At 41.4% G+C, this 13,155-nt stretch overlaps 1 protein-coding gene across 1 annotated transcript in view; it reads right to left on the bottom strand.

Annotated features, from left to right (window-relative positions):
- syndig1l (synapse differentiation inducing 1-like) overlaps window positions 1–10,200 on the bottom strand; it is a 90,581-nt gene extending 80,381 nt beyond the window's left edge. The window contains exon 1 of the mRNA XM_014206116.2: window positions 9,341–10,200. The gene's annotated coding sequence lies outside the window, so the exon portion shown is untranslated. The remainder of the gene's footprint in view (window positions 1–9,340) is intronic.
- Between the last annotated feature and the right edge of the window lie 2,955 nt (window positions 10,201–13,155).

Below are 13,155 nucleotides of genomic sequence, written 5' to 3'. Positions count from 1 at the left end.
CATACTCAGTGCTGTCTATTATTGTAAAACCCATTCATAATCAGTGACGTCTATTTCTTTGAAACCCATTCATACTCAGTGCTGTCTGTTATTGTAAAACCCATTCATACTCAGTGTTGTCTATTATTGGAAAACCCATTCATACTCAGTGCTGTCTGTTATTGTAAAACCCATTCATACTCAGTGCTGTCTATTATTGTAAAACCCATTCATAATCAGTGACGTCTATTTCTGTGAAACCCATTCATACTCAGTGCTGTCTGTTATTGTAAAACCCATTCATACTCAGTGCTGTCTGTTATTGTAAAACCCATTCATACTCAGTGCTGTCTATTATTGTAAAACCCATTCATAATCAGTGACGTCTATTTCTGTAAAACCCATTCATACTCAGTGTTGTCTATTATTGTAAAACCCATTCATACTCAGTGTTGTCTATTACTGTAAAACACATTCATACTCAGTGCTGTCTGTTATTGTAAATCCCATTCATACTCAGTGATGTCTGTTAAAGATCTAGCCATCTACACCAGCTTGCGTGTGTGTGTGTGTGTGTGTGTGTGTGTGTGTGTGTGTGTGTGTGTGTGTGTGTGTGTGTTACAGAGCTAGCCATCTACATCATGTTTATATCCATGCTATTACCTCCCAGTGATGTGTGTAGAATCAGTTTGGGACAGCACAACAGCCTAAAACCCATACACTTCATCATGGAGCCAGACAGGCAGGACCTGGAAATTGAGGTTTATGGGTTAGGCACACATGAATGGAGCTGAGTTTGGTGAAGGGAGGCTGGCTGATGGATGGAGCTGAGTTGGGTGAAGGGAGGCTGGCTGATGAATGGAGCGGAGTTGTGTGAAGGGAGGCTGGCTGATGGATGGAGCTGAGTTGTGTGAAGAGAGGCTGGCTGATGGATGGAGCTGAGTTGTGTGAAGGGAGGCTGGCTGATGGATGGAGCTGAGTTGTGTGAAGAGAGGCTGGCTGATGAATGGAGCTGAGTTTGGTGAAGGGAGGCTGGCTGATGGATGGAGCTGAGTTGTGTGAAGAGAGGCTGGCTGATGGATGGAGCTGAGTTGTGTGAAGGGAGGCTGGCTGATGGATGGAGCTGAGTTGTGTGAAGGGAGGCTGGCTGATGGATGGATGGAGCTGAGTTGTGTGAAGGGAGGCTGGCTGATGGATGGAGCTGAGTTGGGTGAAGGGAGGCTGGCTGATGGATGGAGCCGAGTTGTGTGAAGGGAGGCTGGCTGATGGATGGAGCTGAGTTGTGTGAAGGGAGGCTGGCTGATGGATGGAGCTGAGTTGTGTGAAGGGAGGCTGGCTGATGGATGGAGCTGAGTTGTGTGAAGGGAGGCTGGCTGATGGATGGAGCTGAGTTGTGTGAAGGGAGGCTGGCTGATGGATGGATGGAGCTGAGTTGTGTGAAGGGAGGCTGGCTGATGCAGGATACAGTAGATACACCATGCCGATGGTGATGGAAAAAGTATTTATATGACTATGTATCTCTCTGTGTGTGTGTGTGTGTGTGTGTGTGTGTGTGTGTTGTGTGTGTGTGTGTGTGTGTGTGTGTGTGTGTGTGTGTGTGTGTGTGTGTGTGTGTGTGTGTGGAGAGTGAGTGAGTGAGTGAGTGAGTGAGTGAGTGAGTGAGTGAGTGAGTGAGTGAGTGAGTGAGTGAGTGAGTGAGTGAGTGAGTGAGTGAGTGAGTGAGTGAGTGAGTGAGTGAGTGAGTGAGTGAGTGAGTGAGTGAGAAGGAGACAGAGACAGTGAGCTATATGTAGCCTACATAACCTGGGTTTTGTTGTCTGGCATCAGTAGCTGGTGGATGACAGGTGACAACACAACTGAGGAGAGGTTTCACCTCCACCTGTAAGCAGCATAAAGGTGTTACCTACTCAAGCCTATACCAGTGGGGCCACTGTAACCAGCAGGCTTGGTACATAGGAGACGGTGGGGTAAGTTGAGGCATTATTTCAAGGAAACCATACACAAAAACGAATCATTAGGAAGAAGTCATCATTTCAGGGAGTCTTTGAAGGAAGAAATCACATGGAAAAATTTGGGAAGCAAGTTATGTCCAAAAAAACGAATTTATTGTGTTAGAGGTTTCATGATGCTTGTATCTAAATCAAAGTACCTATATGATTGTTCTGTACATCAGTTGCGGTCTCTTTAAGCTTCAATATGACGTCCTAAACCTAGCATGGAAGTGCATCATTGTAGCTGTGTTGGCTAATATAGTCAAAATGTTTGCCCTGGGGTAAGTTGAGCCAATGACCATGGGGTAAGTTAAGCCAATGACCATGGGGTAAATTGAGCCAATGGCCATGGGGTAAATTGAGCCAATGGTCATAGGGTAAGTTGAGCCAATGGCCATGGGGTAAGTTGAGCCAATGGCCATGGGGTAAGTTGAGCCAATGGCCATGGGGTAAGTTGAGCCAATAGCAAGTTCAGCAAATTCAAGTGTTTTCTTCCCAGCCGTAATGTAAGGCATTATCGCTGGGATATGACGTAACAACAGGGCCTGGCCTATGTTAGAAGATGAAGACGAAGATGAAGAAGAGGAAGAAGATAAAGAAGAAGACAAAGCAGAAGAAGAAGCAGAAGATTTTCTAAACACAATGCTAAAGAACATGAATCAAACACATCACAAATTATCTTCCAAAATGGTTCTCTTACAGCTCTCCTATACCATAATTTAACCCAATGACCACCACCGTAACGCACGCTTCTAACCCCTTACAATAAACATACTGTGTTTGAGCTACAGACTTCTGGGTTGTACAATTGGATTTGTCTATTTCTTCTGCATCCATAGAGCCGCAGTGTTTGTTCGACGAGGGTGGTTCATAAATTGTAGTGTCTATAATACTGTAAGAGGTACTTCTACATAGATCATAGGAAATCCCAGGACACAGTGTCTATAATACTGTAAGAGGTTCTTCTACATAGATCATAGGAAATCCCAGGACACAGTGTCTATAATATTGTAAGAGGTTCTTCTACATAGATTATAGGAAATCCCAGGACACAGTGTCAATAATACTGTAAGAGGTTCTTCTACATAGACCATAGGAAACCCCAGGACACAGTGTCAATAATACTGTAAGAGGTTCTTCTACATAGATCATAGGAAATCCCAGGTCATAATGTCTATAATACTGTAAGGGGTTCTGTGTGGTTTATGTTTTCTATTTCTATGTGGGTTTTCTAGTTTGTCTCTTTCTATGTTAGTTTTGGGAACGACCTCCAGTTAGAAGCAGCTGGTTGTCGTTGCTTCTAATTGGAGGCCATATTTAAGTGGGTTTATTTTCTCTTGTGTTTGTGGGTGGTTCTTTCTTTGTATAGCTGGTTAGCCTTACAGGACTGTCATTCGTTTTCTTGTTTTGTTTTGTGTTCACGTTTAAAAAATAAAAGTATAAGTATGGACACTTACCACGCTGCGTATTGGTCCGATATTTCTTACTCCTCAGAAGACGAAGATTATGACAGTAAGAGGTTCTTCTACATAGATTATAGGCAATCCCAGGACACAGTGTCTATAATACTGTAAGAGGATCTTCTACATAGATTATAGGCAATCCCAGGACACAGTGTCTATAATACTGTAAGAGGTTCTTCTACATAGATTATAGGCAATCCCAGGACACAGTGTCTATAATACTGTAAGAGGTTCTTCTAGATTATAGGAAATCCCAGGACACAGTGTCTATAATACTTTAAGAGGTTCTTCTGGATTATAGGAAATCCCAGGACACAGTGTCTATAATACTGTAAGAGGATCTTCTACATAGATCATAGGAAATCCCATGTCATAATGTCTATAATACTGTAAGGGGTTCTTCTACATAGAAGATAATAGGAAATCTATAATACTGTAATAACCTCACATAGCTGCAGTGACAAACTCCACACAGTTGTCACTGACTTGTTGGATTTTCATTTCTGTACTCACAGCATTCATATAAATTAATTTTCATTTCTGTACTTACAGCATTCATATAAATACATTTTCATTTCTGTACTCACAGCATTCATATAAATTAATTTTCATTTCTGTACTTACAGCATTCATATAAATACATTTTCATTTCTGTACTCACAGCATTCATATAAATAAATTTTCATTTCTGTACTCACAGCATTCATATAAATAAATTTTCATTTCTGTACTCACAGCATTCATATAAATTAATTTTCATTTCTGTACTTACAGCATTCATATAAATTAATTTTCATGTCTGTACTTACAGCATTCATATAAATTAATTTTCATGTCTGTACTTACAGCATTCATATAAATTAATTTTCATGTCTGTACTTACAGCATTCATATAAATTAATTTTCATTTTCATTAGGATCCCTGGTTGTCCTGAAAATAAAACGGTAAACCACTTCATCTTGAGGCTAAATATAAGGGCTGGACATTCAGATAAATGGAAACGCTGATTTTTGCTGGGATCTCTGGACTGATAGGGTTAAAGACTGCTGTAGTCCTACAGTATGATCCAATCTCTTAACACACACATATGTGGATAATGGAATAGGTAACATGTAGATTGATCATTTTAGGAACTACTACAGTCATCAAAGGAAACAGTGGCAACACTAAGTCATAATCCACTAGAATTGAATCCTTTCTAATGATGTTATCAGGAGCCATCATCACTGATAGCCTTGCTCTCTCATCTTCCTGTACAGCACACAGACAGACACACACACACACACACACACACACACACACACACACACACACACACACACACACACACACACACACATCACTGATAGTCTGCCCATGTCATCTCCGTGTAGAACATAAAATAGCACAATATTACAACTCCTGCTACCACAGGGCCACTTACTAGGGACCTTCAGAAGCTCTTTAACCTTACAGCTCTAACACACACACACAAAAAAACACACACACAAAACACACAAAAACACACACACACAACAGCACACACACACACACACACACACACACACACACACACACACACACACACACACACACACACACACACACACACACACACACACACACACACACACACACACACACACACACACACACACACAGGCATGCGTCTCACACACACACACAGGCATGTGTCTCTCATACACACACACACACACACACACACACACACACACACACACACACACACACACACACACACACACACACACACACACACACACACACACACACACACAGGCATGTGTCTCACACACACACACAGGCATGTGTCTCACACACACAGATGCACACACACACACACACACACGGGCATGCGTCTCACGCACACACTCGTGTGAATGATTTAAAGGGAGGAGTGTGTGTGTTTGTCCATCCCTCTGCATGTGTGTAGCCACAAGGTTGTTCCAGGGCTGTTGCAGAGTGCCCAGTATGTATGGACATGCTTTTATTGGCCATTGATTACAGTTCCCCTGGTGATAACAGGGAGGAGGGACTCCATTATCCAGTTCAACACAAGACCCTCTGAAAGACAGGGAGGAGGGACTCCATTATCCAGTTCAACACTACACCCTCTGAAATGTCTGACTAGGGATACGGCCAAAACGGCACTTATTCCCTAGAGATGTAGAATCTGAATTTGAGACAGTTTGCTAAAGGAGGAAAATAAAATGCATTAGGAATATATTTAAACCCCGTCCCTTTTTCCACATTTTGTTACGTTAAAGCTTTATTCTAAAATAGATTAAATATTTGTTTTCCCTCAACAATCTAAACACAATATCAAATAATGACAAAACAAAAACAGGTTTTTAGAATTTTTTGCAAATGTATTACAAATAAAAAACAGAAATACCTTATTAACATAAGTATGCAGAACCTTTGCTATGAGACTCAACATTTAGTTCAAATGCATCCTGTTTCCACTGATCATCTTTGAGATGTTTCTACAACTTGTGGTCATTTCAATTGATTGGACATGATTTGGAAAGGCACACACCTGTCTGTATAAGGTCCCACAGTTGACAGTGCATTTCAGAGCAAAAACCAAGCCATGATGTGGAATGAATTGTCCATAGAGCACCGAGACAGAATTGTGTCGAGGCACAGACCTAGGGAAGGGTACCCAAAAAATCTGCAGCAATGAAGGACCCCAAGAACGCAGAGGCCTCCATCAATCTTAAATGGAAGACATTTGGAACCACCAAGACTCCTCCAAGAGCTGTCCACCCGGCCAAACTGAGCAATCAGAGGAGCAGGGCCTTGGTCAGGGAGGTGACCAAGAACCCGATGGTCACTCTGACAGAGCTCTGGAGTTCCTCTGTGGAGATGGGAGAACCTTCCAGAAGGACAACCATCTCTGCAGCACTCCACCAATCAGGCCTTTATGGTAGAGTGGCCAGAAGGAAACCACTCCTCATTAAAAGGCACATGACAGCCCGCTTGGAGTTTGCCAAAAGGCATCTAAACAAGATTCTCTGGTCTGATGAAACCAAGATTGAACTGTTTGGCCTGAATGCAAAGCGTCACGTCTGGAGGAAACCTTGCACCATACCTACGGTGAAGCATGGTGGTGGCAGCATCATGCTGTGGGAATGTTTTTTCAGCAGCAGGGACTGGGAGACTAGTCAGGATCGAGGGAAAGATTAATGGAGCAATGTACAGAGAGATCCTTGATGAAAACCTGCTCCAGAGCGATCAGGACCTCAGACTGGGGTGAAGGTTCACCTTTCAACAGAACAACGACGCTAAGCACACCACAGCCAAGACAACGCAGGAGTGGCTTCAGGACAAGTCTCTGAATGTCCTTGAGTGACCCAGCCAGAACCTGGACTTGAATCTGATCAAACATCTCTAGAGAAACCTGAAAATAGCTGTGCAGCGAAGCTCCCCATCCAACCTGACAGCGCTTGAGAGGATCTGCATAGAAGAATGGGAAAAACTCCCCAAATACAGGTGTGCCAAGCTTGTAGTGTCATACCCAAGAAGACTCGAGGCTGTAATTGCTGCCCAAGGTGCCCCCCCCCTAAAAGAAAATGTGTTTTCACTTTGTCATTATGGAGTATTGTGTGTAGGTTGACGAGGGAAAAAAATTATTTAATACATTTTAGAATAAGGCTGTAACGTAAGACAAAATGTGGAAAAAGTCAAGGGGTCTGAATACTTTCCAAATGCACAGTACTCCTTCAGCAACAGGAGCTTTTAATTATTATGTGGACATTTTTTCTAGGGATTTTTCATTAGGGTAAATCAAGTCTGATATTTTAAAGTGGAAATTACAAACTTTAGAAACCTTTTTTACCTTGGATACACTACAAGTTTGCATTTCCTGCTGTGCAGCAAAAATTTGCAGCAGCAAAAGAGTGATCAAATTAAGGTCCTACATCTGAATGAGTTAAATGAGTTGGATACGTATCTTCTATCTGAAACATTTCCTCCTCTACTGTTAGAAAAACTATTTTATAACGAAATCCTTCTGGATCGGAATTCTTTGGATATACAGCTCTGTTTTGGATTGAGAAAACCTCCCTCCTTTCTCTGGGTAGATCTAAGAAGAGACGGATGTTGTATACTGCTGCTGTTCCTTTTAACACACACACACACACACACACACACACACACACACACACACACACACACACACACACACACACACACACACACACACACACACACACACACACACTGGGAGTATTATCCGTCCATTCTCTGGTATTAGCCCTGAGAGGAGGGATGTATTTCAGTGCTGTGTGTGTGTGTGTGTGTGTGTGTGTGTGTGTGTGTGTGTGTGTGTGTGTGTGTGTGTGTGTGTGTGTGTGTGTGTGTGTGTGTGTGTGTGTGTGTGTGTGTGTGTGTGTATGTGTGTGTGTGCGTGAGAGCATTCTACACCATTAAAAAATGAATTCAAATTGAAATACCGATTACAATTAGGCTAAAACTAATTGAATATGTCATTGAACCAAATGCACTTGATGGCAGCGAGGTGTGGGGTCCACTTGCAAAACAAGATTTCACCCATTGGGACAAACACTCCATTGAAACCATGCATGCAGAGTCCTGGATGATTCTCCTACATGTACAGAGGAAAACTAAGCCAACATCCATTAATAATAAAAACTCAAAGAGCAATTCAGTTTTGGAAACATCTAAAATACAGTGACCCCGTCTAATATAATTATCAAGAACTTCAATACCAAGAGCTGAGCAAAGAAGAGTCACTTCATCCAGCTGGTCCTGGGGCTGAGTTCACAAACCTGTTCTACTAACACACTGAAGCCCCAGGACCCTCATCCAGCTGGTCCTGGGGCTGAGTTCACAAACCTGTTCTACTAACACACTGAAGCCCCAGGACCCTCATCCAGCTGGTCCTGGGGCTGAGTTCACAAACCTGTTCTACTAACACACTGAAGTCTCAGGACTAGAACATCCAATCAATCAGAATAAACCAAATTACGACACAGTCAAAACAAAATGACATTACCTATTGAGAAACACAAGCACAAAGCAAAATGCAGTGCTATCTGTCTCTAAATCGACAGTACACCATGACAAACTATTTGACCATGGTTACTGATCAAAACCTTAGAAAAACCTCGACAAAGTACAGGCTCAGTGAGCACAGCCTTGCCATTGAGAAGGGTAGACAAGAGGAAAACCTGGCTCCCTGTAGAGGAAAGGCTGTGCAACCACTGCACAACAGCAGAACCTGAGACAGAGCTGCATTTCCTGACACAATGTAAAACAATTAGAGAGTGGCATATTTGTTTCTATTTCATGTATTCATGCATAGGCTTTTGCGGATGAATGACATGCTTTTGTCACTCACCTCTCAAACCACCTGAGACGACTACTAACATTCCAAAAGTAACTCTCAGTGTTTCACAATCCTATAAACCAAGTAATTAAACTATCCTTATCTAATGCAGTAATACAATACATTACAATGCACTGATGGGGTAGACAATTGCACAACACTTGGCAGCAGGTAGACTTGAAAAATCACCGAGACAAAGCGCGGGAGCATCCTATAAACCAGGTCTTTATCAGCGCCGTTCTGCCACCGACACACAGACACATCATAACCTATGTGCAATGCGTGTGCTGTATATTGGTTTACCTAAAAAGCAACAGTAAAATCCGAAGATTGAACATAGGCTATAGTTTTTATATCGATTTGAGTTGATAATGTACATTTAGGCAGTTGATAAATCTTCTCAGAAATCAAAAAGCACTCCATTCACTCCGCGCTGAGACATGATGTACTTACCTGCAGGCTGTGATTGTAAACACCAAAATCCCATGCAATGTTGTTGTATGCGTAAAGAACGACTTGGTCACATTGTAAAATAAGATCTAAAATACAATACCTTAGCTGCGAATTCCTGACAATCCAATCGTAGTTTGACATGTACAGCCACTTGCTTGTATTTCTGTAGGCATTATTGTGGGTTGATGTGTGAGCTCAGTGATAGCCTGGTCCTCTTTGAAAAGGACTCATCTGACGTGATCGCGTCTGTTAAGGAGTCCGTTATTTCACTGCGATCTCTCCAATGAGAGACACGAATGGGTCTCGGCGTGGTGATTGATATAGAAGAATAAATTTGCACCAAACCACTTGGATAAAAATTTTTTTTTAGAACGACACGAGTCTCTACTTCTCTGTTCTGATCGTCAGGGTTCTAATACATTAGTTTATTTCTTTTACAAACAGAAGTACTTTTTTATGTTCAGAAAGACAATTTCAGAGGATGCTTTAACATTTTTTTTTTTTATATTAATCCCAAAATACTGTATGTATTGTCGTCTTTCTTTTTCCAAATTAGACAGTCCAGTTTGCGAACTGTTTTGCTGTGAAGTGCAATACAAGTTCCACCAAGCCTGATTGCAACAGCATTCTGTCACTGTCTGCACGGTATGTGTATGTTCGCGCGGTATCCACACATGTTCAGCCAGTACACCGCGGAGAGGTTATTGCGAGTCTGGTATAGCAGGTTACAACTGCAACCTGACAACACCTTGGTTAAATGAAGAAGCTTTTTCTCCCGCAGCGGTTATCGTTAGAACGAGGGAAGGAATTAATGGCAGTACGCACAGCACAGGCTCTTTGCTGGAGTCAAAAGATGTGACTCGTGTTGCAACCTACAATCTTGTACTGTGCGCGAATTTTTTTTTTTTAGAAAGGTAGCGAGGTTTACATTCAATTGGAGACAGATTTTCATGCGAATTATTCTACATCCGCATAAAGAAAGAATGCGCATTTTTCCCACCAGCGGTGTTTATACCAAACGGATTTGCGTGATGACGTAGTGCACACAAAATGTACTTTTTTCGCTTAAATGTTCATGTACTTAATACAAATCTAAAGTTCAACGTCATTTTTTAACTCAACGGATAGTTTTGTCACAAAAACTGTTGAGTTAAATAGCAAACGTGCTCACTCTGGTCTTGGCATATGCGCTCTAGCCAACAGCTAAACAGACACAGTGTGGGTAGCCTGTGCAGCTAGTCTACATGTTGAGAATATTATGGATAAGAGCGAGACTATTTTTATTTATCAAACGGCAGTCAAGCATAATTTGTCATGTCACCAGAATAAGACACTCAATATTTATTGGAAGGTCCCTGTGAAGTTCATAAATAACTTATTTTTTATATGTAGCCTAATAAACTGCATGGTTTCCCGAGTCGTAGTGGGAGGACCACACAATATATCATCGCGTGACTCCATGTTTACTTCAAAATTATGGTTATTATATCAACATTTGAGTATTAAAAGCGTTTCCACCACCATTTCTCTCAGAATTAATTTTACTGACACGAACAAAAATATCCCACCCTGTCCAACAAACAAAGTATCTGTATTGCATTCATACAATTGTACCAAAACGACCTGTTTCCATCACAGCTGTCCTTATTTATGACTTTACTCCATAAAAAACTGTGGATGGAAACGCGGTTTAGTGGGACGGATATTCTCAGCGATGCGCCCTGCTGCTGTGCGTGCTCGTGGCGGTTTGGAGAAATACATGAAACCGAGGTTGCAAAGATTATAGAATTGTAAAGAATTGTCAATGGTAACGTAACACATTTTAGATGACTAAAAAATGATTACCATGTCCTCATTTCACCCACTCATTTTCATTAAAACATATGAGAGTAGGCATAACCGGTAATAAACAACGGTTGAGGTGGTCATTCCGGGAAATATAACTCTTAGTATTTTAGTGGCTGGGATTTCAAAGAAACAACGCAGATGCCTGTTTTCGATTGAAATTCGTTTCAATGTATCCCCCGCTATTATGTACTATTCAAAGGTTTTGTTTGGTAAAGTCAATATGGAAGGCAGACATAGTCCTGTGTTACAATATCTCAATTACTTTCACATACATTCGAAGGAAATATTCATATCTATCTGTCTGTCTCTCTCACACACACACACACACATATATATATATATATATATATATGAATGACAGACAGACAGACAGACAGACAGACAGATAGATAGATAGATAGATAGATAGATAGATAGATAGATAGATAGATAGATAGATAGATAGATAGATAGATAGATAGATAGATAGATAGATGATAGATAGATAGATAGATAGATAGATAGATAGATAGATAGATAGATAGATAGATAGATAGATGATTGATAGATAGATAGATAGATGATAGATAGATATATGCACATTGAAAGTATTTGAAAAATGCAAATTCACTGACTCAAATACACTCCCATGCATTTAACCCAGGTATTTGAAAATAGTATCTGAAATAATTATTTGAAAATCCTCTTAAATACAATTTGGTCGACACTTTTTCATCCCAAATAACCATTAAAATACTCCAATTAAAGTACTTGTTTTGGGCTGTGTATTTGAAAATACCCAAATACATAAAAAAATGTATTTTAAATGTCAAATACTCAAATACACATGTATTTGAATCCTGGTCTGCTTGTTAACCCAGCTCATAGGGGCGACTTCCCCTTCCATTATTCTTTCTTTCTTTCTTTCTTTCTTTCTTTCTTTCTTTCTTTCTTTCTTTCTTTCTTTCTTTCTTTCTTTCTTTCTTTCTGAGTAGCCTTCTCCTCGGGCTATTTCTAGGGATTCTCCCAGTGTGTTTTCTGAGCCTGAGATGGTTAACAAACAGAGCTCATATGGAGAGGAGCCTTTCTCCTTTCAGGCTTCTACAAGGCGTCTTTCTTCCTGCTACTTTACACTTTTTCTCGATCGCTTTGGCAAAAGAGAATTATTCTTTTTCAAAACAATAAGTTCAAATCTCTGAATAAGGAGTTTCTTTTTCACCCCAGATTTGAATTTCTTATTCATTTAAGCAAATTGCACATGTTTTGGCACATGTTTGCAAAAGAGTAAGTACAATTGTCTACAATTTGCACAATTACTACATGTACATGGCTGATCAAAACTGCTGAGTTGATTCTCAGTGAATGTATCATACTCTTCACAACCTCACAACATTCTTTCATCGTGTGAGCCGTCACATGCAAAATGATCAATTAAATTATCAAAATCAGTCAGACATACATGTATATTCCATAAATATCTACGACATGGAATGGTGGTGATATCTGCTGAATTGGCTAATTACCTGCCAGGTGACGTAGTAATGAAATAGGAATCACAATCTTACCAATCAACCAATCAAGTTTGGAAGCATATATATGGAGCTTGCTTGATTGGTTGATTGGTAAGATTGTGACACCACCCCTAACACCACCACAATCACAACCATTTTAAACATGGAGGAACATCACAACGCTGAACAGCAGCTACATGCTCATGGAAGAGATATAAGAACATGTGTAAGAATGCGTGGGGATGGTGGTGGTGGTGTTAGGTGTGGTGTTGGGGGTGGGGGTGGTGGTGGTGGTGTTAGGTGTGGTGTTGGTGGTGGTGGTGGTAGGGGTGGTGTTGGTGGTGGTGGTGTTGGGGGTGGTGATGGGGGTTTTGGGGTTGGGGTTGGTGGTGTTGGGGGTGGTGTTGGGGGTGGGGGTGGTGGTGGTGGTGTTAGGTGTGGTGTTGGTGGTGTTGGTGGTGGTGGTGGTGTTGGGGGTGGTGATGGGGGTGTTGGGGTTGGTGGTGGTGTTGGGGGTGGTGTTGGGGTGGGGGTGGTGGTGGTGGTAGGGGTGGTGGGGGTGGTGTTGGGGGTGGTG

The sequence above is a fragment of the Salmo salar genome, chromosome ssa06, assembly GCF_905237065.1.
Source record: "Salmo salar chromosome ssa06, Ssal_v3.1, whole genome shotgun sequence".
NCBI classification, from domain to species: domain Eukaryota; kingdom Metazoa; phylum Chordata; class Actinopteri; order Salmoniformes; family Salmonidae; genus Salmo; species Salmo salar.
This window is presented reverse-complemented; position numbering and strand designations above follow the sequence as displayed.